Consider the following 24130-nt stretch of genomic DNA (forward strand, 5'->3'; position numbering starts at 1 on the left):
AGTGCTGCAGTTAAAATTGCCCACATGTATCAATGGGTAAATCAATGTAAGTTACTCTGGAAAAAAGTGTTCAATACACCAATATCAGGCAACCTCCCATAATGCACTTTGAACAGGGTTGTATTTACTCTGCTCTATTCTCAATCACCTTGTCCCCTTTCTGTTCATTTGAAACTCACACACACAAGAGACAATTTGCTTGTGACACCCCCAAAACATTACACCACCACCACCACCAGTCTGTACTGCTGTTATGTGTCAACGGATTCATTCTTTTCACCAATTTCTAAGCAGTTTCCATTCATCCAGTTTTGGGGACTGCACAACCATGTGACTCACTAACTGTGAGATGTGAGATGAATGTGTGAACATCCAGGTATACCTAAAAAGTGGTCGGTAAGTGCATGTAGTGAACAAGAGGACGAATACACTCCTTGGGATGGAACAAGAAGAAGTCACAATAGAAGTTTACTGTCACCACCAGGGGTGTCAGGCTCCAGTAGCGCAATTGGTTAGCGCGTGGTACTTATATAGCAGTACTCACGAGAGTGATGCCGAGGTTGTGAGTTCAAGCCTCACCTGGAGCATAAAATTTTAAGGCTGCCACTACCTTGAAGTGCTGCAGTTAAAATTGCCCACATGTATCAATGGGTAAATCAATGTAAGTTACTCTGGAAAAAAGTGTTCAATAAACCAATATGAGTCAACCTCCTATAATGCACTTTGAACAGGGTTGTATTTACTCTGCTCCATTCTCAATCACCTTGTCCCCTTTCTGTTCATTTGAAACTCACACACACACAAGAGACAATTTGCTTGTGACACCCCCCAAAACATTACACCACCACCACCACCACCACCAGTCTGTACTGCTGTTATGTGTCAACGGATTCATTCTTTTCACCAATTTCTAAGCAGTTTCCATTCATCCAGTTTTGGGGACTGCACAACCATGTGACTCACTAACTGTGAGATGTGAGATGAATGTGTGAACATCCAGGTATACCTAAAAAGTGGTCGGTAAGTGCATGTAGTGAACAAGAGGACGAATACACTCCTTGGGATGGAACAAGAAGAAGTCACAATAGAAGTTTACTGTCACCACCAGGGGTGTCAGGCTCCAGTAGCGCAATTGGTTAGCGCGTGGTACTTATATAGCAGTACTCACGAGAGTGATGCCGAGGTTGTGAGTTCGAGCCTCACCTGGAGCATGAAATTTTAAGGCTGCCACTACCTTGAAGTGCTGCAGTTAAAATTGCCCACATGTATCAATGGGTAAATCAATGTAAGTTACTCTGGAAAAAAGTGTTCAATAAACCAATATCAGGCAACCTCCCATAATGCACTTTGAACAGGGTTGTATTTACTCTGCTCTATTCTCAATCACCTTGTCCCCTTTCTGTTCATTTGAAACTCATACACACACAAGAGACAATTTGCTTGTGACACCCCCCAAAACATTACACCACCACCACCACCACCACCAGTCTGTACTGCTGTTATGTGTCAACGGATTCATTCTTTTCACCAATTTCTAAGCAGTTTCCATTCATCCAGTTTTGGGGACTGCACAACCATGTGACTCACTAACTGTGAGATGTGAGATGAATGTGTGAACATCCAGGTATACCTAAAAAGTGGTCGGTAAGTGCATGTAGTGAACAAGAGGACGAATACACTCCTTGGGATGGAACAAGAAGAAGTCACAATAGAAGTTTACTGTCACCACCAGGGGTGTCAGGCTCCAGTAGCGCAATTGGTTAGCACGTGGTACTTATATAGCAGTACTCACGAGAGTGATGCCGAGGTTGTGAGTTCAAGCCTCACCTGGAGCATGAAATTTTAAGGCTGCCACTACCTTGAAGTGCTGCAGTTAAAATTGCCCACATGTATCAATGGGTAAATCAATGTAAGTTACTCTGGAAAAAAGTGTTCAATACACCAATATCAGGCAACCTCCCATAATGCACTTTGAACAGGGTTGTATTTACTCTGCTCTATTCTCAATCACCTTGTCCCCTTTCTGTTCATTTGAAACTCACACACACAAGAGACAATTTGCTTGTGACACCCCCAAAACATTACACCACCACCACCACCAGTCTGTACTGCTGTTATGTGTCAACGGATTCATTCTTTTCACCAATTTCTAAGCAGTTTCCATTCATCCAGTTTTGGGGACTGCACAACCATGTGACTCACTAACTGTGAGATGTGAGATGAATGTGTGAACATCCAGGTATACCTAAAAAGTGGTCGGTAAGTGCATGTAGTGAACAAGAGGACGAAAACACTCCTTGGGATGGAACAAGAAGAAGTCACAATAGAAGTTTACTGTCACCACCAGGGGTGTCAGGCTCCAGTAGCGCAATTGGTTAGCGCGTGGTACTTATATAGCAGTACTCACGAGAGTGATGCCGAGGTTGTGAGTTCGAGCCTCACCTGGAGCATGAAATTTTAAGGCTGCCGCTACCTTGAAGTGCTGCAGTTAAAATTGCCCACATGTATCAATGGGTAAATCAATGTAAGTTACTCTGGAAAAAAGTGTTCAATAAACCAATATGAGTCAACCTCCTATAATGCACTTTGAACAGGGTTGTATTTACTCTGCTCCATTCTCAATCACCTTGTCCCCTTTCTGTTCATTTGAAACTCACACACACACAGGAGACAATTTGCTTGTGACATCCCCCAAAACATTACACCACCACCACCACCACCAGTCTGTACTGCTGTTATATGTCAACGGATTCATTCTTTTCACCAATTTCTAAGCAGTTTCCATTCATCCAGTTTTGGGGACTGCACAACCATGTGACTCACTAACTGTGAGATGTGAGATGAATGTGTGAACATCCAGGTATACCTAAAAAGTGGTCGGTAAGTGCATGTAGTGAACAAGAGGACGAATACACTCCTTGGGATGGAACAAGAAGAAGTCACAATAGAAGTTTACTGTCACCACCAGGGGTGTCAGGCTCCAGTAGCGCAATTGGTTAGCGCGTGGTACTTATATAGCAGTACTCACGAGAGTGATGCCGAGGTTGTGAGTTCGAGCCTCACCTGGAGCATGAAATTTTAAGGCTGCCACTACCTTGAAGTGCTGCAGTTAAAATTGCCCACATGTATCAATGGGTAAATCAATGTAAGTTACTCTGGAAAAAAGTGTTCAATAAACCAATATGAGTCAACCTCCTATAATGCACTTTGAACAGGGTTGTATTTACTCTGCTCCATTCTCAATCACCTTGTCCCCTTTCTGTTCATTTGAAACTCACACACACACAAGAGACAATTTGCTTGTGACACCCCAAAACATTACACCACCACCACCACCACCACCAGTCTGTACTGCTGTTATGTGTCAACGGATTCATTCTTTTCACCAATTTCTAAGCAGTTTCCATTCATCCAGTTTTGGGGACTGCACAACCATGTGACTCACTAACTGTGAGATGTGAGATGAATGTGTGAACATCCAGGTATACCTAAAAAGTGGTCGGTAAGTGCATGTAGTGAACAAGAGGACGAATACACTCCTTGGGATGGAACAAGAAGAAGTCACAATAGAAGTTTACTGTCACCATCAGGGGTGTCAGGCTCCAGTAGCGCAATTGGTTAGCGCGTGGTACTTATATAGCAGTACTCACGAGAGTGATGCCGAGGTTGTGAGTTCGAGCCTCACCTGGAGCATGAAATTTTAAGGCTGCCACTACCTTGAAGTGCTGCAGTTAAAATTGCCCACATGTATCAATGGGTAAATCAATGTAAGTTACTCTGGAAAAAAGTGTTCAATACACCAATATCAGGCAACCTCCCATAATGCACTTTGAACAGGGTTGTATTTACTCTGCTCTATTCTCAATCACCTTGTCCCCTTTCTGTTCATTTGAAACTCACACACACAAGAGACAATTTGCTTGTGACACCCCCAAAACATTACACCACCACCACCACCAGTCTGTACTGCTGTTATGTGTCAACGGATTCATTCTTTTCACCAATTTCTAAGCAGTTTCCATTCATCCAGTTTTGGGGACTGCACAACCATGTGACTCACTAACTGTGAGATGTGAGATGAATGTGTGAACATCCAGGTATACCTAAAAAGTGGTCGGTAAGTGCATGTAGTGAACAAGAGGACGAATACACTCCTTGGGATGGAACAAGAAGAAGTCACAATAGAAGTTTACTGTCACCACCAGGGGTGTCAGGCTCCAGTAGCGCAATTGGTTAGCGCGTGGTACTTATATAGCAGTACTCACGAGAGTGATGCCGAGGTTGTGAGTTCGAGCCTCACCTGGAGCATGAAATTTTAAGGCTGCCACTACCTTGAAGTGCTGCAGTTAAAATTGCCCACATGTATCAATGGGTAAATCAATGTAAGTTACTCTGGAAAAAAGTGTTCAATAAACCAATATGAGTCAACCTCCTATAATGCACTTTGAACAGGGTTGTATTTACTCTGCTCCATTCTCAATCACCTTGTCCCCTTTCTGTTCATTTGAAACTCACACACACACAAGAGACAATTTGCTTGTGACACCCCCCAAAACATTACACCACCACCACCACCACCACCACCACCAGTCTGTACTGCTGTTATATGTCAACGGATTCATTCTTTTCACCAATTTCTAAGCAGTTTCCATTCATCCAGTTTTGGGGACTGCACAACCATGTGACTCACTAACTGTGAGATGTGAGATGAATGTGTGAACATCCAGGTATACCTAAAAAGTGGTCGGTAAGTGCATGTAGTGAACAAGAGGACGAATACACTCCTTGGGATGGAACAAGAAGAAGTCACAATAGAAGTTTACTGTCACCACCAGGGGTGTCAGGCTCCAGTAGCGCAATTGGTTAGCGCGTGGTACTTATATAGCAGTACTCACGAGAGTGATGCCGAGGTTGTGAGTTCGAGCCTCACCTGGAGCATGAAATTTTAAGGCTGCCACTACCTTGAAGTGCTGCAGTTAAAATTGCCCACATGTATCAATGGGTAAATCAATGTAAGTTACTCTGGAAAAAAGTGTTCAATAAACCAATATGAGTCAACCTCCTATAATGCACTTTGAACAGGGTTGTATTTTCTCTGCTCCATTCTCAATCACCTTGTCCCCTTTCTGTTCATTTGAAACTCACACACACACAAGAGACAATTTGCTTGTGACACCCCAAAACATTACACCACCACCACCACCAGTCTGTACTGCTGTTATGTGTCAACGGATTCATTCTTTTCACCAATTTCTAAGCAGTTTCCATTCATCCAGTTTTGGGGACTGCACAACCATGTGACTCACTAACTGTGAGATGTGAGATGAATGTGTGAACATCCAGGTATACCTAAAAAGTGGTCGGTAAGTGCATGTAGTGAACAAGAGGACGAATACACTCCTTGGGATGGAACAAGAAGAAGTCACAATAGAAGTTTACTGTCACCACCAGGGGTGTCAGGCTCCAGTAGCGCAATTGGTTAGCGCGTGGTACTTATATAGCAGTACTCACGAGAGTGATGCCGAGGTTGTGAGTTCAAGCCTCACCTGGAGCATAAAATTTTAAGGCTGCCACTACCTTGAAGTGCTGCAGTTAAAATTGCCCACATGTATCAATGGGTAAATCAATGTAAGTTACTCTGGAAAAAAGTGTTCAATAAACCAATATGAGTCAACCTCCTATAATGCACTTTGAACAGGGTTGTATTTACTCTGCTCCATTCTCAATCACCTTGTCCCCTTTCTGTTCATTTGAAACTCACACACACACAGGAGACAATTTGCTTGTGACACCCCCCAAAACATTACACCACCACCACCACCACCACCACCACCAGTCTGTACTGCTGTTATGTGTCAACGGATTCATTCTTTTCACCAATTTCTAAGCAGTTTCCATTCATCCAGTTTTGGGGACTGCACAACCATGTGACTCACTAACTGTGAGATGTGAGATGAATGTGTGAACATCCAGGTATACCTAAAAAGTGGTCGGTAAGTGCATGTAGTGAACAAGAGGACGAATACACTCCTTGGGATGGAACAAGAAGAAGTCACAATAGAAGTTTACTGTCACCACCAGGGGTGTCAGGCTCCAGTAGCGCAATTGGTTAGCGCGTGGTACTTATATAGCAGTACTCACGAGAGTGATGCCGAGGTTGTGAGTTCGAGCCTCACCTGGAGCATGAAATTTTAAGGCTGCCACTACCTTGAAGTGCTGCAGTTAAAATTGCCCACATGTATCAATGGGTAAATCAATGTAAGTTACTCTGGAAAAAAGTGTTCAATAAACCAATATCAGGCAACCTCCCATAATGCACTTTGAACAGGGTTGTATTTACTCTGCTCTATTCTCAATCACCTTGTCCCCTTTCTGTTCATTTGAAACTCATACACACACAAGAGACAATTTGCTTGTGACACCCCAAAACATTACACCACCACCACCACCACCACCAGTCTGTACTGCTGTTATGTGTCAACGGATTCATTCTTTTCACCAATTTCTAAGCAGTTTCCATTCATCCAGTTTTGGGGACTGCACAACCATGTGACTCACTAACTGTGAGATGTGAGATGAATGTGTGAACATCCAGGTATACCTAAAAAGTGGTCGGTAAGTGCATGTAGTGAACAAGAGGACGAATACACTCCTTGGGATGGAACAAGAAGAAGTCACAATAGAAGTTTACTGTCACCACCAGGGGTGTCAGGCTCCAGTAGCGCAATTGGTTAGCACGTGGTACTTATATAGCAGTACTCACGAGAGTGATGCCGAGGTTGTGAGTTCAAGCCTCACCTGGAGCATGAAATTTTAAGGCTGCCACTACCTTGAAGTGCTGCAGTTAAAATTGCCCACATGTATCAATGGGTAAATCAATGTAAGTTACTCTGGAAAAAAGTGTTCAATACACCAATATCAGGCAACCTCCCATAATGCACTTTGAACAGGGTTGTATTTACTCTGCTCTATTCTCAATCACCTTGTCCCCTTTCTGTTCATTTGAAACTCACACACACAAGAGACAATTTGCTTGTGACACCCCCAAAACATTACACCACCACCACCACCAGTCTGTACTGCTGTTATGTGTCAACGGATTCATTCTTTTCACCAATTTCTAAGCAGTTTCCATTCATCCAGTTTTGGGGAGTGCACAACCATGTGACTCACTAACTGTGAGATGTGAGATGAATGTGTGAACATCCAGGTATACCTAAAAAGTGGTCGGTAAGTGCATGTAGTGAACAAGAGGACGAATACACTCCTTGGGATGGAACAAGAAGAAGTCACAATAGAAGTTTACTGTCACCACCAGGGGTGTCAGGCTCCAGTAGCGCAATTGGTTAGCGCGTGGTACTTATATAGCAGTACTCACGAGAGTGATGCCGAGGTTGTGAGTTCAAGCCTCACCTGGAGCATAAAATTTTAAGGCTGCCACTACCTTGAAGTGCTGCAGTTAAAATTGCCCACATGTATCAATGGGTAAATCAATGTAAGTTACTCTGGAAAAAAAGTGTTCAATACACCAATATCAGGCAACCTCCCATAATGCACTTTGAACAGGGTTGTATTTACTCTGCTCTATTCTCAATCACCTTGTCCCCTTTCTGTTCATTTGAAACTCACACACACAAGAGACAATTTGCTTGTGACACCCCCAAAACATTACACCACCACCACCACCAGTCTGTACTGCTGTTATGTGTCAACGGATTCATTCTTTTCACCAATTTCTAAGCAGTTTCCATTCATCCAGTTTTGGGGACTGCACAACCATGTGACTCACTAACTGTGAGATGTGAGATGAATGTGTGAACATCCAGGTATACCTAAAAAGTGGTCGGTAAGTGCATGTAGTGAACAAGAGGACGAAAACACTCCTTGGGATGGAACAAGAAGAAGTCACAATAGAAGTTTACTGTCACCACCAGGGGTGTCAGGCTCCAGTAGCGCAATTGGTTAGCGCGTGGTACTTATATAGCAGTACTCACGAGAGTGATGCCGAGGTTGTGAGTTCGAGCCTCACCTGGAGCATGAAATTTTAAGGCTGCCGCTACCTTGAAGTGCTGCAGTTAAAATTGCCCACATGTATCAATGGGTAAATCAATGTAAGTTACTCTGGAAAAAAGTGTTCAATAAACCAATATGAGTCAACCTCCTATAATGCACTTTGAACAGGGTTGTATTTACTCTGCTCCATTCTCAATCACCTTGTCCCCTTTCTGTTCATTTGAAACTCACACACACACAGGAGACAATTTGCTTGTGACATCCCCCAAAACATTACACCACCACCACCACCACCAGTCTGTACTGCTGTTATATGTCAACGGATTCATTCTTTTCACCAATTTCTAAGCAGTTTCCATTCATCCAGTTTTGGGGACTGCACAACCATGTGACTCACTAACTGTGAGATGTGAGATGAATGTGTGAACATCCAGGTATACCTAAAAAGTGGTCGGTAAGTGCATGTAGTGAACAAGAGGACGAATACACTCCTTGGGATGGAACAAGAAGAAGTCACAATAGAAGTTTACTGTCACCACCAGGGGTGTCAGGCTCCAGTAGCGCAATTGGTTAGCGCGTGGTACTTATATAGCAGTACTCACGAGAGTGATGCCGAGGTTGTGAGTTCGAGCCTCACCTGGAGCATGAAATTTTAAGGCTGCCACTACCTTGAAGTGCTGCAGTTAAAATTGCCCACATGTATCAATGGGTAAATCAATGTAAGTTACTCTGGAAAAAAGTGTTCAATAAACCAATATGAGTCAACCTCCTATAATGCACTTTGAACAGGGTTGTATTTACTCTGCTCCATTCTCAATCACCTTGTCCCCTTTCTGTTCATTTGAAACTCACACACACACAAGAGACAATTTGCTTGTGACACCCCAAAACATTACACCACCACCACCACCACCACCAGTCTGTACTGCTGTTATGTGTCAACGGATTCATTCTTTTCACCAATTTCTAAGCAGTTTCCATTCATCCAGTTTTGGGGACTGCACAACCATGTGACTCACTAACTGTGAGATGTGAGATGAATGTGTGAACATCCAGGTATACCTAAAAAGTGGTCGGTAAGTGCATGTAGTGAACAAGAGGACGAATACACTCCTTGGGATGGAACAAGAAGAAGTCACAATAGAAGTTTACTGTCACCATCAGGGGTGTCAGGCTCCAGTAGCGCAATTGGTTAGCGCGTGGTACTTATATAGCAGTACTCACGAGAGTGATGCCGAGGTTGTGAGTTCGAGCCTCACCTGGAGCATGAAATTTTAAGGCTGCCACTACCTTGAAGTGCTGCAGTTAAAATTGCCCACATGTATCAATGGGTAAATCAATGTAAGTTACTCTGGAAAAAAGTGTTCAATACACCAATATCAGGCAACCTCCCATAATGCACTTTGAACAGGGTTGTATTTACTCTGCTCTATTCTCAATCACCTTGTCCCCTTTCTGTTCATTTGAAACTCACACACACAAGAGACAATTTGCTTGTGACACCCCCAAAACATTACACCACCACCACCACCAGTCTGTACTGCTGTTATGTGTCAACGGATTCATTCTTTTCACCAATTTCTAAGCAGTTTCCATTCATCCAGTTTTGGGGACTGCACAACCATGTGACTCACTAACTGTGAGATGTGAGATGAATGTGTGAACATCCAGGTATACCTAAAAAGTGGTCGGTAAGTGCATGTAGTGAACAAGAGGACGAATACACTCCTTGGGATGGAACAAGAAGAAGTCACAATAGAAGTTTACTGTCACCATCAGGGGTGTCAGGCTCCAGTAGCGCAATTGGTTAGCGCGTGGTACTTATATAGCAGTACTCACGAGAGTGATGCCGAGGTTGTGAGTTCGAGCCTCACCTGGAGCATGAAATTTTAAGGCTGCCACTACCTTGAAGTGCTGCAGTTAAAATTGCCCACATGTATCAATGGGTAAATCAATGTAAGTTACTCTGGAAAAAAGTGTTCAATAAACCAATATGAGTCAACCTCCTATAATGCACTTTGAACAGGGTTGTATTTACTCTGCTCCATTCTCAATCACCTTGTCCCCTTTCTGTTCATTTGAAACTCACACACACACAAGAGACAATTTGCTTGTGACACCCCCCAAAACATTACACCACCACCACCACCAGTCTGTACTGCTGTTATGTGTCAACGGATTCATTCTTTTCACCAATTTCTAAGCAGTTTCCATTCATCCAGTTTTGGGGACTGCACAACCATGTGACTCACTAACTGTGAGATGTGAGATGAATGTGTGAACATCCAGGTATACCTAAAAAGTGGTCGGTAAGTGCATGTAGTGAACAAGAGGACGAATACACTCCTTGGGATGGAACAAGAAGAAGTCACAATAGAAGTTTACTGTCACCATCAGGGGTGTCAGGCTCCAGTAGCGCAATTGGTTAGCGCGTGGTACTTATATAGCAGTACTCACGAGAGTGATGCCGAGGTTGTGAGTTCGAGCCTCACCTGGAGCATGAAATTTTAAGGCTGCCACTACCTTGAAGTGCTGCAGTTAAAATTGCCCACATGTATCAATGGGTAAATCAATGTAAGTTACTCTGGAAAAAAGTGTTCAATAAACCAATATGAGTCAACCTCCTATAATGCACTTTGAACAGGGTTGTATTTACTCTGCTCCATTCTCAATCACCTTGTCCCCTTTCTGTTCATTTGAAACTCACACACACACAAGAGACAATTTGCTTGTGACACCCCCCAAAACATTACACCACCACCACCACCACCACCAGTCTGTACTGCTGTTATATGTCAACGGATTCATTCTTTTCACCAATTTCTAAGCAGTTTCCATTCATCCAGTTTTGGGGACTGCACAACCATGTGACTCACTAACTGTGAGATGTGAGATGAATGTGTGAACATCCAGGTATACCTAAAAAGTGGTCGGTAAGTGCATGTAGTGAACAAGAGGACGAATACACTCCTTGGGATGGAACAAGAAGAAGTCACAATAGAAGTTTACTGTCACCACCAGGGGTGTCAGGCTCCAGTAGCGCAATTGGTTAGCGCGTGGTACTTATATAGCAGTACTCACGAGAGTGATGCCGAGGTTGTGAGTTCGAGCCTCACCTGGAGCATGAAATTTTAAGGCTGCCACTACCTTGAAGTGCTACAGTTAAAATTGCCCACATGTATCAATGGGTAAATCAATGTAAGTTACTCTGGAAAAAAGTGTTCAATAAACCAATATGAGTCAACCTCCTATAATGCACTTTGAACAGGGTTGTATTTACTCTGCTCCATTCTCAATCACCTTGTCCCCTTTCTGTTCATTTGAAACTCACACACACACAAGAGACAATTTGCTTGTGACACCCCCCAAAACATTACACCACCACCACCACCAGTCTGTACTGCTGTTATGTGTCAACGGATTCATTCTTTTCACCAATTTCTAAGCAGTTTCCATTCATCCAGTTTTGGGGACTGCACAACCATGTGACTCACTAACTGTGAGATGTGAGATGAATGTGTGAACATCCAGGTATACCTAAAAAGTGGTCGGTAAGTGCATGTAGTGAACAAGAGGACGAATACACTCCTTGGGATGGAACAAGAAGAAGTCACAATAGAAGTTTACTGTCACCACCAGGGGTGTCAGGCTCCAGTAGCGCAATTGGTTAGCGCGTGGTACTTATATAGCAGTACTCACGAGAGTGATGCCGAGGTTGTGAGTTCGAGCCTCACCTGGAGCATGAAATTTTAAGGCTGCCACTACCTTGAAGTGCTGCAGTTAAAATTGCCCACATGTATCAATGGGTAAATCAATGTAAGTTACTCTGGAAAAAAGTGTTCAATAAACCAATATGAGTCAACCTCCTATAATGCACTTTGAACAGGGTTGTATTTACTCTGCTCCATTCTCAATCACCTTGTCCCCTTTCTGTTCATTTGAAACTCACACACACACAAGAGACAATTTGCTTGTGACACCCCCCAAAACATTACACCACCACCACCACCACCACCACCACCAGTCTGTACTGCTGTTATATGTCAACGGATTCATTCTTTTCACCAATTTCTAAGCAGTTTCCATTCATCCAGTTTTGGGGACTGCACAACCATGTGACTCACTAACTGTGAGATGTGAGATGAATGTGTGAACATCCAGGTATACCTAAAAAGTGGTCGGTAAGTGCATGTAGTGAACAAGAGGACGAATACACTCCTTGGGATGGAACAAGAAGAAGTCACAATAGAAGTTTACTGTCACCACCAGGGGTGTCAGGCTCCAGTAGCGCAATTGGTTAGCGCGTGGTACTTATATAGCAGTACTCACGAGAGTGATGCCGAGGTTGTGAGTTCGAGCCTCACCTGGAGCATGAAATTTTAAGGCTGCCACTACCTTGAAGTGCTGCAGTTAAAATTGCCCACATGTATCAATGGGTAAATCAATGTAAGTTACTCTGGAAAAAAGTGTTCAATAAACCAATATGAGTCAACCTCCTATAATGCACTTTGAACAGGGTTGTATTTACTCTGCTCCATTCTCAATCACCTTGTCCCCTTTCTGTTCATTTGAAACTCACACACACACAAGAGACAATTTGCTTGTGACACCCCCCAAAACATTACACCACCACCACCACCACCACCAGTCTGTACTGCTGTTATATGTCAACGGATTCATTCTTTTCACCAATTTCTAAGCAGTTTCCATTCATCCAGTTTTGGGGACTGCACAACCATGTGACTCACTAACTGTGAGATGTGAGATGAATGTGTGAACATCCAGGTATACCTAAAAAGTGGTCGGTAAGTGCATGTAGTGAACAAGAGGACGAATACACTCCTTGGGATGGAACAAGAAGAAGTCACAATAGAAGTTTACTGTCACCACCAGGGGTGTCAGGCTCCAGTAGCGCAATTGGTTAGCGCGTGGTACTTATATAGCAGTACTCACGAGAGTGATGCCGAGGTTGTGAGTTCGAGCCTCACCTGGAGCATGAAATTTTAAGGCTGCCACTACCTTGAAGTGCTACAGTTAAAATTGCCCACATGTATCAATGGGTAAATCAATGTAAGTTACTCTGGAAAAAAGTGTTCAATAAACCAATATGAGTCAACCTCCTATAATGCACTTTGAACAGGGTTGTATTTACTCTGCTCCATTCTCAATCACCTTGTCCCCTTTCTGTTCATTTGAAACTCACACACACACAAGAGACAATTTGCTTGTGACACCCCCCAAAACATTACACCACCACCACCACCAGTCTGTACTGCTGTTATGTGTCAACGGATTCATTCTTTTCACCAATTTCTAAGCAGTTTCCATTCATCCAGTTTTGGGGACTGCACAACCATGTGACTCACTAACTGTGAGATGTGAGATGAATGTGTGAACATCCAGGTATACCTAAAAAGTGGTCGGTAAGTGCATGTAGTGAACAAGAGGACGAATACACTCCTTGGGATGGAACAAGAAGAAGTCACAATAGAAGTTTACTGTCACCACCAGGGGTGTCAGGCTCCAGTAGCGCAATTGGTTAGCGCGTGGTACTTATATAGCAGTACTCACGAGAGTGATGCCGAGGTTGTGAGTTCGAGCCTCACCTGGAGCATGAAATTTTAAGGCTGCCACTACCTTGAAGTGCTGCAGTTAAAATTGCCCACATGTATCAATGGGTAAATCAATGTAAGTTACTCTGGAAAAAAGTGTTCAATAAACCAATATGAGTCAACCTCCTATAATGCACTTTGAACAGGGTTGTATTTTCTCTGCTCCATTCTCAATCACCTTGTCCCCTTTCTGTTCATTTGAAACTCACACACACACAAGAGACAATTTGCTTGTGACACCCCAAAACATTACACCACCACCACCACCAGTCTGTACTGCTGTTATGTGTCAACGGATTCATTCTTTTCACCAATTTCTAAGCAGTTTCCATTCATCCAGTTTTGGGGACTGCACAACCATGTGACTCACTAACTGTGAGATGTGAGATGAATGTGTGAACATCCAGGTATACCTAAAAAGTGGTCGGTAAGTGCATGTAGTGAACAAGAGGACGAATACACTCCTTGGGATGGAACAAGAAGAAGTCACAATAGAAGTTTACTGTCACCACCAGGGGTGTCAGGCTCCAGTAGCGCAATTGGTTAGCGCGTGGTACTTATATAGCAGTACTCACGAGAGTGATGCCGAGGTTGTGAGTTCGAGCCTCACCTGGAGCATGAAATTTTAAGGCTGCCACTACCTTGAAGTGCTGCAGTTAAAATTGCCCACATGTATCAATGGGTAAATCAATGTAAGTTACTCTGGAAAAAAGTGTTCAATAAACCAATATGAGTCAACCTCCTATAATGCACTTTGAACAGGGTTGTATTTACTCTGCTCCATTCTCAATCACCTTGTCCCCTTTCTGTTCATTTGAAACTCACACACACACAAGAGACAATTTGCTTGTGACACCCCCCAAAACATTACACCACCACCACCACCAGTCTGTACTGCTGTTATGTGTCAACGGATTCATTCTTTTCACCAATTTCTAAGCAGTTTCCATTCATCCAGTTTTGGGGACTGCACAACCATGTGACTCACTAACTGTGAGATGTGAGATGAATGTGTGAACATCCAGGTATACCTAAAAAGTGGTCGGTAAGTGCATGTAGTGAACAAGAGGACGAATACACTCCTTGGGATGGAACAAGAAGAAGTCACAATAGAAGTTTACTGTCACCACCAGGGGTGTCAGGCTCCAGTAGCGCAATTGGTTAGCGCGTGGTACTTATATAGCAGTACTCACGAGAGTGATGCCGAGGTTGTGAGTTCGAGCCTCACCTGGAGCATGAAATTTTAAGGCTGCCACTACCTTGAAGTGCTGCAGTTAAAATTGCCCACATGTATCAATGGGTAAATCAATGTAAGTTACTCTGGAAAAAAGTGTTCAATAAACCAATATGAGTCAACCTCCTATAATGCACTTTGAACAGGGTTGTATTTACTCTGCTCCATTCTCAATCACCTTGTCCCCTTTCTGTTCATTTGAAACTCACACACACACAAGAGACAATTTGCTTGTGACACCCCCCAAAACATTACACCACCACCACCACCACCACCACCACCAGTCTGTACTGCTGTTATATGTCAACGGATTCATTCTTTTCACCAATTTCTAAGCAGTTTCCATTCATCCAGTTTTGGGGACTGCACAACCATGTGACTCACTAACTGTGAGATGTGAGATGAATGTGTGAACATCCAGGTATACCTAAAAAGTGGTCGGTAAGTGCATGTAGTGAACAAGAGGACGAATACACTCCTTGGGATGGAACAAGAAGAAGTCACAATAGAAGTTTACTGTCACCACCAGGGGTGTCAGGCTCCAGTAGCGCAATTGGTTAGCGCGTGGTACTTATATAGCAGTACTCACGAGAGTGATGCCGAGGTTGTGAGTTCGAGCCTCACCTGGAGCATGAAATTTTAAGGCTGCCACTACCTTGAAGTGCTGCAGTTAAAATTGCCCACATGTATCAATGGGTAAATCAATGTAAGTTACTCTGGAAAAAAGTGTTCAATAAACCAATATGAGTCAACCTCCTATAATGCACTTTGAACAGGGTTGTATTTACTCTGCTCCATTCTCAATCACCTTGTCCCCTTTCTGTTCATTTGAAACTCACACACACACAAGAGACAATTTGCTTGTGACACCCCCCAAAACATTACACCACCACCACCACCAGTCTGTACTGCTGTTATGTGTCAACGGATTCATTCTTTTCACCAATTTCTAAGCAGTTTCCATTCATCCAGTTTTGGGGACTGCACAACCATGTGACTCACTAACTGTGAGATGTGAGATGAATGTGTGAACATCCAGGTATACCTAAAAAGTGGTCGGTAAGTGCATGTAGTGAACAAGAGGACGAATACACTCCTTGGGATGGAACAAGAAGAAGTCACAATAGAAGTTTACTGTCACCACCAGGGGTGTCAGGCTCCAGTAGCGCAATTGGTTAGCGCGTGGTACTTATATAGCAGTACTCACGAGAGTGATGCCGAGGTTGTGAGTTCGAGCCTCACCTGGAGCATGAAATTTTAAGGCTGCCACTACCTTGAAGTGCTGCAGTTAAAATTGCCCACATGTATCAATGGGTAAATCAATGTAAGTTACTCTGGAAAAAAGTGTTCAATAAACCAATATGAGTCAACCTCCTATAATGCACTTTGAACAGGGTTGTATTTACTCTGCTCCATTCTCAATCACCTTGTCCCCTTTCTGTTCATTTGAAACTCACACACACACAAGAGACAATTTGCTTGTGACACCCCCCAAAACATTACACCACCACCACCACCACCACCACCACCAGTCTGTACTGCTGTTATATGTCAACGGATTCATTCTTTTCACCAATTTCTAAGCAGTTTCCATTCATCCAGTTTTGGGGACTGCACAACCATGTGACTCACTAACTGTGAGATGTGAGATGAATGTGTGAACATCCAGGTATACCTAAAAAGTGGTCGGTAAGTGCATGTAGTGAACAAGAGGACGAATACACTCCTTGGGATGGAACAAGAAGAAGTCACAATAGAAGTTTACTGTCACCACCAGGGGTGTCAGGCTCCAGTAGCGCAATTGGTTAGCGCGTGGTACTTATATAGCAGTACTCACGAGAGTGATGCCGAGGTTGTGAGTTCGAGCCTCACCTGGAGCATGAAATTTTAAGGCTGCCACTACCTTGAAGTGCTGCAGTTAAAATTGCCCACATGTATCAATGGGTAAATCAATGTAAGTTACTCTGGAAAAAAGTGTTCAATAAACCAATATGAGTCAACCTCCTATAATGCACTTTGAACAGGGTTGTATTTACTCTGCTCCATTCTCAATCACCTTGTCCCCTTTCTGTTCATTTGAAACTCACACACACACAAGAGACAATTTGCTTGTGACACCCCCCAAAACATTACACCACCACCACCACCACCACCAGTCTGTACTGCTGTTATATGTCAACGGATTCATTCTTTTCACCAATTTCTAAGCAGTTTCCATTCATCCAGTTTTGGGGACTGCACAACCATGTGACTCACTAACTGTGAGATGTGAGATGAATGTGTGAACATCCAGGTATACCTAAAAAGTGGTCGGTAAGTGCATGTAGTGAACAAGAGGACGAATACACTCCTTGGGATGGAACAAGAAGAAGTCACAATAGAAGTTTACTGTCACCACCAGGGGTGTCAGGCTCCAGTAGCGCAATTGGTTAGCGCGTGGTACTTATATAGCAGTACTCACGAGAGTGATGCCGAGGTTGTGAGTTCGAGCCTCACCTGGAGCATGAAATTTTAAGGCTGCCACTACCTTGAAGTGCTACAGTTAAAATTGCCCACATGTATCAATGGGTAAATCAATGTAAGTTACTCTGGAAAAAAGTGTTCAATAAACCAATATGAGTCAACCTCCTATAATGCACTTTGAACAGGGTTGTATTTACTCTGCTCCATTCTCAATCACCTTGTCCCCTTTCTGTTCATTTGAAACTCACACACACACAAGAGACAATTTGCTTGTGACACCCCCCAAAACATTACACCACCACCACCACCAGTCTGTACTGCTGTTATGTGTCAACGGATTCATTCTTTTCACCAATTTCTAAGCAGTTTCCATTCATCCAGTTTTGGGGACTGCACAACCATGTGACTCACTAACTGTGAGATGTGAGATGAATGTGTGAACATCCAGGTATACCTAAAAAGTGGTCGGTAAGTGCATGTAGTGAACAAGAGGACGAATACACTCCTTGGGATGGAACAAGAAGAAGTCACAATAGAAGTTTACTGTCACCATCAGGGGTGTCAGGCTCCAGTAGCGCAATTGGTTAGCGCGTGGTACTTATATAGCAGTACTCACGAGAGTGATGCCGAGGTTGTGAGTTCGAGCCTCACCTGGAGCATAAAATTTTAAGGCTGCCACTACCTTGAAGTGCTGCAGTTAAAATTGCCCACATGTATCAATGGGTAAATCAATGTAAGTTACTCTGGAAAAAAGTGTTCAATAAACCAATATGAGTCAACCTCCTATAATGCACTTTGAACAGGGTTGTATTTACTCTGCTCCATTCTCAATCACCTTGTCCCCTTTCTGTTCATTTGAAACTCACACACACACAAGAGACAATTTGCTTGTGACACCCCCCAAAACATTACACCACCACCACCACCACCACCACCACCAGTCTGTACTGCTGTTATGTGTCAACGGATTCATTCTTTTCACCAATTTCTAAGCAGTTTCCATTCATCCAGTTTTGGGGACTGCACAACCATGTGACTCACTAACTGTGAGATGTGAGATGAATGTGTGAACATCCAGGTATACCTAAAAAGTGGTCGGTAAGTGCATGTAGTGAACAAGAGGACGAATACACTCCTTGGGATGGAACAAGAAGAAGTCACAATAGAAGTTTACTGTCACCACCAGGGGTGTCAGGCTCCAGTAGCGCAATTGGTTAGCGCGTGGTACTTATATAGCAGTACTCACGAGAGTGATGCCGAGGTTGTGAGTTCGAGCCTCACCTGGAGCATGAAATTTTAAGGCTGCCACTACCTTGAAGTGCTGCAGTTAAAATTGCCCACATGTATCAATGGGTAAATCAATGTAAGTTACTCTGGAAAAAAGTGTTCAATAAACCAATATGAGTCAACCTCCTATAATGCACTTTGAACAGGGTTGTATTTACTCTGCTCCATTCTCAATCACCTTGTCCCCTTTCTGTTCATTTGAAACTCACACACACACAAGAGACAATTTGCTTGTGACACCCCCCAAAACATTACACCACCACCACCACCAGTCTGTACTGCTGTTATGTGTCAACGGATTCATTCTTTTCACCAATTTCTAAGCAGTTTCCATTCATCCAGTTTTGGGGACTGCACAACCATGTGACTCACTAACTGTGAGATGTGAGATGAATGTGTGAACATCCAGGTATACCTAAAAAGTGGTCGGTAAGTGCATGTAGTGAACAAGAGGACGAATACACTCCTTGGGATGGAACAAGAAGAAGTCACAATAGAAGTTTACTGTCACCACCAGGGGTGTCAGGCTCCAGTAGCGCAATTGGTTAGCGCGTGGTACTTATATAGCAGTACTCACGAGAGTGATGCCGAGGTTGTGAGTTCGAGCCTCACCTGGAGCATGAAATTTTAAGGCTGCCACTACCTTGAAGTGCTGCAGTTAAAATTGCCCACATGTATCAATGGGTAAATCAATGTAAGTTACTCTGGAAAAAAGTGTTCAATAAACCAATATGAGTCAACCTCCTATAATGCACTTTGAACAGGGTTGTATTTACTCTGCTCCATTCTCAATCACCTTGTCCCCTTTCTGTTCATTTGAAACTCACACACACACAAGAGACAATTTGCTTGTGACACCCCCCAAAACATTACACCACCACCACCACCACCACCACCAGTCTGTACTGCTGTTATGTGTCAACGGATTCATTCTTTTCACCAATTTCTAAGCAGTTTCCATTCATCCAGTTTTGGGGACTGCACAACCATGTGACTCACTAACTGTGAGATGTGAGATGAATGTGTGAACATCCAGGTATACCTAAAAAGTGGTCGGTAAGTGCATGTAGTGAACAAGAGGACGAATACACTCCTTGGGATGGAACAAGAAGAAGTCACAATAGAAGTTTACTGTCACCATCAGGGGTGTCAGGCTCCAGTAGCGCAATTGGTTAGCGCGTGGTACTTATATAGCAGTACTCACGAGAGTGATGCCGAGGTTGTGAGTTCGAGCCTCACCTGGAGCATGAAATTTTAAGGCTGCCACTACCTTGAAGTGCTGCAGTTAAAATTGCCCACATGTATCAATGGGTAAATCAATGTAAGTTACTCTGGAAAAAAGTGTTCAATAAACCAATATGAGTCAACCTCCTATAATGCACTTTGAACAGGGTTGTATTTACTCTGCTCCATTCTCAATCACCTTGTCCCCTTTCTGTTCATTTGAAACTCACACACACACAGGAGACAATTTGCTTGTGACACCCCCCAAAACATTACACCACCACCACCACCACCACCACCACCAGTCTGTACTGCTGTTATGTGTCAACGGATTCATTCTTTTCACCAATTTCTAAGCAGTTTCCATTCATCCAGTTTTGGGGACTGCACAACCATGTGACTCACTAACTGTGAGATGTGAGATGAATGTGTGAACATCCAGGTATACCTAAAAAGTGGTCGGTAAGTGCATGTAGTGAACAAGAGGACGAATACACTCCTTGGGATGGAACAAGAAGAAGTCACAATAGAAGTTTACTGTCACCACCAGGGGTGTCAGGCTCCAGTAGCGCAATTGGTTAGCGCGTGGTACTTATATAGCAGTACTCACGAGAGTGATGCCGAGGTTGTGAGTTCGAGCCTCACCTGGAGCATAAAATTTTAAGGCTGCCACTACCTTGAAGTGCTGCAGTTAAAATTGCCCACATGTATCAATGGGTAAATCAATGTAAGTTACTCTGGAAAAAAGTGTTCAATAAACCAATATGAGTCAACCTCCTATAATGCACTTTGAACAGGGTTGTATTTACTCTGCTCCATTCTCAATCACCTTGTCCCCTTTCTGTTCATTTGAAACTCACACACACACAAGAGACAATTTGCTTGTGACACCCCCCAAAACATTACACCACCACCACCACCAGTCTGTACTGCTGTTATGTGTCAACGGATTCATTCTTTTCACCAATTTCTAAGCAGTTTCCATTCATCCAGTTTTGGGGACTGCACAACCATGTGACTCACTAACTGTGAGATGTGAGATGAATGTGTGAACATCCAGGTATACCTAAAAAGTGGTCGGTAAGTGCATGTAGTGAACAAGAGGACGAATACACTCCTTGGGATGGAACAAGAAGAAGTCACAATAGAAGTTTACTGTCACCATCAGGGGTGTCAGGCTCCAGTAGCGCAATTGGTTAGCGCGTGGTACTTATATAGCAGTACTCACGAGAGTGATGCCGAGGTTGTGAGTTCGAGCCTCACCTGGAGCATGAAATTTTAAGGCTGCCACTACCTTGAAGTGCTGCAGTTAAAATTGCCCACATGTATCAATGGGTAAATCAATGTAAGTTACTCTGGAAAAAAGTGTTCAATAAACCAATATGAGTCAACCTCCTATAATGCACTTTGAACAGGGTTGTATTTACTCTGCTCCATTCTCAATCACCTTGTCCCCTTTCTGTTCATTTGAAACTCACACACACACAAGAGACAATTTGCTTGTGACACCCCCCAAAACATTACACCACCACCACCACCACCAGTCTGTACTGCTGTTATGTGTCAACGGATTCATTCTTTTCACCAATTTCTAAGCAGTTTCCATTCATCCAGTTTTGGGGACTGCACAACCATGTGACTCACTAACTGTGAGATGTGAGATGAATGTGTGAACATCCAGGTATACCTAAAAAGTGGTCGGTAAGTGCATGTAGTGAACAAGAGGACGAATACACTCCTTGGGATGGAACAAGAAGAAGTCACAATAGAAGTTTACTGTCACCACCAGGGGTGTCAGGCTCCAGTAGCGCAATTGGTTAGCGCGTGGTACTTATATAGCAGTACTCACGAGAGTGATGCCGAGGTTGTGAGTTCGAGCCTCACCTGGAGCATGAAATTTTAAGGCTGCCACTACCTTGAAGTGCTGCAGTTAAAATTGCCCACATGTATCAATGGGTAAATCAATGTAAGTTACTCTGGAAAAAAGTGTTCAATAAACCAATATGAGTCAACCTCCTATAATGCACTTTGAACAGGGTTGTATTTACTCTGCTCCATTCTCAATCACCTTGTCCCCTTTCTGTTCATTTGAAACTCACACACACAAGAGACAATTTGCTTGTGACACCCCCAAAACATTACACCACCACCACCACCACCAGTCTGTACTGCTGTTATGTGTCAACGGATTCATTCTTTTCACCAATTTCTAAGCAGTTTCCATTCATCCAGTTTTGGGGACTGCACAACCATGTGACTCACTAACTGTGAGATGTGAGATGAATGTGTGAACATCCAGGTATACCTAAAAAGTGGTCGGTAAGTGCATGTAGTGAACAAGAGGACGAATACACTCCTTGGGATGGAACAAGAAGAAGTCACAATAGAAGTTTACTGTCACCACCAGGGGTGTCAGGCTCCAGTAGCGCAATTGGTTAGCGCGTGGTACTTATATAGCAGTACTCACGAGAGTGATGCCGAGGTTGTGAGTTCGAGCCTCACCTGGAGCATGAAATTTTAAGGCTGCCACTACCTTGAAGTGCTGCAGTTAAAATTGCCCACATGTATCAATGGGTAAATCAATGTAAGTTACTCTGGAAAAAAGTGTTCAATAAACCAATATGAGTCAACCTCCTATAATGCACTTTGAACAGGGTTGTATTTACTCTGCTCCATTCTCAATCACCTTGTCCCCTTTCTGTTCATTTGAAACTCACACACACACAAGAGACAATTTGCTTGTGACACCCCCCAAAACATTACACCACCACCACCACCAGTCTGTACTGCTGTTATGTGTCAACGGATTCATTCTTTTCACCAATTTCTAAGCAGTTTCCATTCATCCAGTTTTGGGGACTGCACAACCATGTGACTCACTAACTGTGAGATGTGAGATGAATGTGTGAACATCCAGGTATACCTAAAAAGTGGTCGGTAAGTGCATGTAGTGAACAAGAGGACGAATACACTCCTTGGGATGGAACAAGAAGAAGTCACAATAGAAGTTTACTGTCACCATCAGGGGTGTCAGGCTCCAGTAGCGCAATTGGTTAGCGCGTGGTACTTATATAGCAGTACTCACGAGAGTGATGCCGAGGTTGTGAGTTCGAGCCTCACCTGGAGCATGAAATTTTAAGGCTGCCACTACCTTGAAGTGCTGCAGTTAAAATTGCCCACATGTATCAATGGGTAAATCAATGTAAGTTACTCTGGAAAAAAGTGTTCAATAAACCAATATGAGTCAACCTCCTATAATGCACTTTGAACAGGGTTGTATTTACTCTGCTCCTTTCTCCATCACGTTGTCTGCTCTCTGTCCACTTGAAATTCACACACGCAAGAGACAATTTGCTTGAGTACAAAAACTTCACACTGTTCGTAGCCTTGGACAAATCAGCTATGTAATGGTTAATTAAAAAGAAAAAGACCAGTAGTATGAGTAAGGTAGTTCACGATCACTAATGCATGGTCATATGTCTGTCATTGCCTGGGGTTCATTGCTAAAACTAACATTCAGAATTTTCTGTTTTTGAATATGTTCGGTGAATTTGGAGTCATTGACACCAGTCCGCCAATAATAGGTGAGAATGTCAGTGAAAAATAAGAAGCAAATTCAGTGAAAATATATTTATATATGTATTAAGATATATCTATACATATTTACAGTATGTATTCATGTGTATATATGTCTATGTATACATATATAAATGCAAAATATGTTCTCTTCTCAGCTCACATGTTTCTCCAAGCTGGTACCTTACAACGTAAATGTACCTTCAGTGGTTTTTAACCCACTTCTTCACTGTTGGATCATTTTTACTGGAGGATTTCAAAATAGATCCTTTGCACAAGGGTCAACATCAGTTGGTGGGATCTGAACCTACAACCTGTGAATGCAAAGACAGCACTGCTCTGCTACCTGTCATTCATTAAGTGAATTGCTAATTAAATCCTATTAAACTGGTAAAATGCTTAAAGTGGTCATTGCTGGTCAGTTAACATTTCCCTCAACTTGATAAATAACCGTGGTCTGACCGTTACAGGATTTCACATCAACCCAGTGTCAGAAAAAGTTCATTTGAATGATGTTTAAGGCCCTTTAAAACTCAGAAAACTAATATTTCACCGACTGGCATGTTCAGTTTGTCAACGAATAATTATAAAACTGTAATTGATGAGGGTTACACAACAAAAGCGTATTTTTTTCTACTTTTCTGGAGGTGGGAGTTTAGGAGCCTAAACACTGCATGAACATTTCAAAAAACACAGTGAGCGACAAAAGATGTCAAATGTA

The 24130-nt window shown here is 43.0% G+C and overlaps 37 non-coding genes across 37 annotated transcripts; all 37 read left to right on the forward strand.

Annotated features, from left to right (window-relative positions):
- Positions 1-493: 493 nt before the first annotated feature.
- On the forward strand, positions 494-587 carry trnai-uau (transfer RNA isoleucine (anticodon UAU)). Its single transcript has 2 exons — positions 494-531; positions 552-587. It is a non-coding gene; the product is annotated as a tRNA-Ile (tRNA).
- A 530-nt stretch (positions 588-1117) lies between these two features.
- Positions 1118-1211, forward strand: trnai-uau (transfer RNA isoleucine (anticodon UAU)). The gene is made up of 2 exons: positions 1118-1155; positions 1176-1211. It is a non-coding gene; the product is annotated as a tRNA-Ile (tRNA).
- Positions 1212-1741: 530 nt separating this feature from the next.
- Positions 1742-1835, forward strand: trnai-uau (transfer RNA isoleucine (anticodon UAU)). The gene is made up of 2 exons: positions 1742-1779; positions 1800-1835. It is a non-coding gene; the product is annotated as a tRNA-Ile (tRNA).
- Positions 1836-2356: 521 nt separating this feature from the next.
- On the forward strand, positions 2357-2450 carry trnai-uau (transfer RNA isoleucine (anticodon UAU)). Its single transcript has 2 exons — positions 2357-2394; positions 2415-2450. It is a non-coding gene; the product is annotated as a tRNA-Ile (tRNA).
- Positions 2451-2977: 527 nt separating this feature from the next.
- On the forward strand, positions 2978-3071 carry trnai-uau (transfer RNA isoleucine (anticodon UAU)). Its single transcript has 2 exons — positions 2978-3015; positions 3036-3071. It is a non-coding gene; the product is annotated as a tRNA-Ile (tRNA).
- Positions 3072-3599: 528 nt separating this feature from the next.
- trnai-uau (transfer RNA isoleucine (anticodon UAU)) lies at positions 3600-3693 on the forward strand. The gene is made up of 2 exons: positions 3600-3637; positions 3658-3693. It is a non-coding gene; the product is annotated as a tRNA-Ile (tRNA).
- A 521-nt stretch (positions 3694-4214) lies between these two features.
- On the forward strand, positions 4215-4308 carry trnai-uau (transfer RNA isoleucine (anticodon UAU)). Its single transcript has 2 exons — positions 4215-4252; positions 4273-4308. It is a non-coding gene; the product is annotated as a tRNA-Ile (tRNA).
- Positions 4309-4844: 536 nt separating this feature from the next.
- On the forward strand, positions 4845-4938 carry trnai-uau (transfer RNA isoleucine (anticodon UAU)). The gene is made up of 2 exons: positions 4845-4882; positions 4903-4938. It is a non-coding gene; the product is annotated as a tRNA-Ile (tRNA).
- Positions 4939-5460: 522 nt separating this feature from the next.
- Positions 5461-5554, forward strand: trnai-uau (transfer RNA isoleucine (anticodon UAU)). The gene is made up of 2 exons: positions 5461-5498; positions 5519-5554. It is a non-coding gene; the product is annotated as a tRNA-Ile (tRNA).
- A 536-nt stretch (positions 5555-6090) lies between these two features.
- trnai-uau (transfer RNA isoleucine (anticodon UAU)) lies at positions 6091-6184 on the forward strand. The gene is made up of 2 exons: positions 6091-6128; positions 6149-6184. It is a non-coding gene; the product is annotated as a tRNA-Ile (tRNA).
- A 528-nt stretch (positions 6185-6712) lies between these two features.
- Positions 6713-6806, forward strand: trnai-uau (transfer RNA isoleucine (anticodon UAU)). Its single transcript has 2 exons — positions 6713-6750; positions 6771-6806. It is a non-coding gene; the product is annotated as a tRNA-Ile (tRNA).
- Positions 6807-7327: 521 nt separating this feature from the next.
- Positions 7328-7421, forward strand: trnai-uau (transfer RNA isoleucine (anticodon UAU)). Its single transcript has 2 exons — positions 7328-7365; positions 7386-7421. It is a non-coding gene; the product is annotated as a tRNA-Ile (tRNA).
- Positions 7422-7943: 522 nt separating this feature from the next.
- Positions 7944-8037, forward strand: trnai-uau (transfer RNA isoleucine (anticodon UAU)). Its single transcript has 2 exons — positions 7944-7981; positions 8002-8037. It is a non-coding gene; the product is annotated as a tRNA-Ile (tRNA).
- Positions 8038-8564: 527 nt separating this feature from the next.
- trnai-uau (transfer RNA isoleucine (anticodon UAU)) lies at positions 8565-8658 on the forward strand. Its single transcript has 2 exons — positions 8565-8602; positions 8623-8658. It is a non-coding gene; the product is annotated as a tRNA-Ile (tRNA).
- A 528-nt stretch (positions 8659-9186) lies between these two features.
- trnai-uau (transfer RNA isoleucine (anticodon UAU)) lies at positions 9187-9280 on the forward strand. Its single transcript has 2 exons — positions 9187-9224; positions 9245-9280. It is a non-coding gene; the product is annotated as a tRNA-Ile (tRNA).
- A 521-nt stretch (positions 9281-9801) lies between these two features.
- On the forward strand, positions 9802-9895 carry trnai-uau (transfer RNA isoleucine (anticodon UAU)). The gene is made up of 2 exons: positions 9802-9839; positions 9860-9895. It is a non-coding gene; the product is annotated as a tRNA-Ile (tRNA).
- Positions 9896-10419: 524 nt separating this feature from the next.
- On the forward strand, positions 10420-10513 carry trnai-uau (transfer RNA isoleucine (anticodon UAU)). Its single transcript has 2 exons — positions 10420-10457; positions 10478-10513. It is a non-coding gene; the product is annotated as a tRNA-Ile (tRNA).
- Positions 10514-11043: 530 nt separating this feature from the next.
- On the forward strand, positions 11044-11137 carry trnai-uau (transfer RNA isoleucine (anticodon UAU)). The gene is made up of 2 exons: positions 11044-11081; positions 11102-11137. It is a non-coding gene; the product is annotated as a tRNA-Ile (tRNA).
- A 524-nt stretch (positions 11138-11661) lies between these two features.
- Positions 11662-11755, forward strand: trnai-uau (transfer RNA isoleucine (anticodon UAU)). Its single transcript has 2 exons — positions 11662-11699; positions 11720-11755. It is a non-coding gene; the product is annotated as a tRNA-Ile (tRNA).
- A 536-nt stretch (positions 11756-12291) lies between these two features.
- Positions 12292-12385, forward strand: trnai-uau (transfer RNA isoleucine (anticodon UAU)). The gene is made up of 2 exons: positions 12292-12329; positions 12350-12385. It is a non-coding gene; the product is annotated as a tRNA-Ile (tRNA).
- A 530-nt stretch (positions 12386-12915) lies between these two features.
- Positions 12916-13009, forward strand: trnai-uau (transfer RNA isoleucine (anticodon UAU)). The gene is made up of 2 exons: positions 12916-12953; positions 12974-13009. It is a non-coding gene; the product is annotated as a tRNA-Ile (tRNA).
- A 524-nt stretch (positions 13010-13533) lies between these two features.
- trnai-uau (transfer RNA isoleucine (anticodon UAU)) lies at positions 13534-13627 on the forward strand. Its single transcript has 2 exons — positions 13534-13571; positions 13592-13627. It is a non-coding gene; the product is annotated as a tRNA-Ile (tRNA).
- Positions 13628-14149: 522 nt separating this feature from the next.
- Positions 14150-14243, forward strand: trnai-uau (transfer RNA isoleucine (anticodon UAU)). Its single transcript has 2 exons — positions 14150-14187; positions 14208-14243. It is a non-coding gene; the product is annotated as a tRNA-Ile (tRNA).
- Positions 14244-14767: 524 nt separating this feature from the next.
- Positions 14768-14861, forward strand: trnai-uau (transfer RNA isoleucine (anticodon UAU)). The gene is made up of 2 exons: positions 14768-14805; positions 14826-14861. It is a non-coding gene; the product is annotated as a tRNA-Ile (tRNA).
- A 536-nt stretch (positions 14862-15397) lies between these two features.
- Positions 15398-15491, forward strand: trnai-uau (transfer RNA isoleucine (anticodon UAU)). The gene is made up of 2 exons: positions 15398-15435; positions 15456-15491. It is a non-coding gene; the product is annotated as a tRNA-Ile (tRNA).
- A 524-nt stretch (positions 15492-16015) lies between these two features.
- Positions 16016-16109, forward strand: trnai-uau (transfer RNA isoleucine (anticodon UAU)). Its single transcript has 2 exons — positions 16016-16053; positions 16074-16109. It is a non-coding gene; the product is annotated as a tRNA-Ile (tRNA).
- Positions 16110-16645: 536 nt separating this feature from the next.
- trnai-uau (transfer RNA isoleucine (anticodon UAU)) lies at positions 16646-16739 on the forward strand. The gene is made up of 2 exons: positions 16646-16683; positions 16704-16739. It is a non-coding gene; the product is annotated as a tRNA-Ile (tRNA).
- Positions 16740-17269: 530 nt separating this feature from the next.
- On the forward strand, positions 17270-17363 carry trnai-uau (transfer RNA isoleucine (anticodon UAU)). The gene is made up of 2 exons: positions 17270-17307; positions 17328-17363. It is a non-coding gene; the product is annotated as a tRNA-Ile (tRNA).
- A 524-nt stretch (positions 17364-17887) lies between these two features.
- trnai-uau (transfer RNA isoleucine (anticodon UAU)) lies at positions 17888-17981 on the forward strand. The gene is made up of 2 exons: positions 17888-17925; positions 17946-17981. It is a non-coding gene; the product is annotated as a tRNA-Ile (tRNA).
- A 536-nt stretch (positions 17982-18517) lies between these two features.
- Positions 18518-18611, forward strand: trnai-uau (transfer RNA isoleucine (anticodon UAU)). The gene is made up of 2 exons: positions 18518-18555; positions 18576-18611. It is a non-coding gene; the product is annotated as a tRNA-Ile (tRNA).
- Positions 18612-19135: 524 nt separating this feature from the next.
- On the forward strand, positions 19136-19229 carry trnai-uau (transfer RNA isoleucine (anticodon UAU)). Its single transcript has 2 exons — positions 19136-19173; positions 19194-19229. It is a non-coding gene; the product is annotated as a tRNA-Ile (tRNA).
- A 533-nt stretch (positions 19230-19762) lies between these two features.
- trnai-uau (transfer RNA isoleucine (anticodon UAU)) lies at positions 19763-19856 on the forward strand. The gene is made up of 2 exons: positions 19763-19800; positions 19821-19856. It is a non-coding gene; the product is annotated as a tRNA-Ile (tRNA).
- Positions 19857-20392: 536 nt separating this feature from the next.
- Positions 20393-20486, forward strand: trnai-uau (transfer RNA isoleucine (anticodon UAU)). The gene is made up of 2 exons: positions 20393-20430; positions 20451-20486. It is a non-coding gene; the product is annotated as a tRNA-Ile (tRNA).
- A 524-nt stretch (positions 20487-21010) lies between these two features.
- On the forward strand, positions 21011-21104 carry trnai-uau (transfer RNA isoleucine (anticodon UAU)). Its single transcript has 2 exons — positions 21011-21048; positions 21069-21104. It is a non-coding gene; the product is annotated as a tRNA-Ile (tRNA).
- A 527-nt stretch (positions 21105-21631) lies between these two features.
- On the forward strand, positions 21632-21725 carry trnai-uau (transfer RNA isoleucine (anticodon UAU)). The gene is made up of 2 exons: positions 21632-21669; positions 21690-21725. It is a non-coding gene; the product is annotated as a tRNA-Ile (tRNA).
- A 524-nt stretch (positions 21726-22249) lies between these two features.
- On the forward strand, positions 22250-22343 carry trnai-uau (transfer RNA isoleucine (anticodon UAU)). The gene is made up of 2 exons: positions 22250-22287; positions 22308-22343. It is a non-coding gene; the product is annotated as a tRNA-Ile (tRNA).
- Positions 22344-22867: 524 nt separating this feature from the next.
- On the forward strand, positions 22868-22961 carry trnai-uau (transfer RNA isoleucine (anticodon UAU)). Its single transcript has 2 exons — positions 22868-22905; positions 22926-22961. It is a non-coding gene; the product is annotated as a tRNA-Ile (tRNA).
- Positions 22962-24130: the final 1169 nt, after the last annotated feature.

This window comes from Scleropages formosus, chromosome 17, assembly GCF_900964775.1.
Source record: "Scleropages formosus chromosome 17, fSclFor1.1, whole genome shotgun sequence".
In the NCBI taxonomy this organism is placed as follows: Eukaryota; Metazoa; Chordata; class Actinopteri; order Osteoglossiformes; family Osteoglossidae; genus Scleropages; species Scleropages formosus.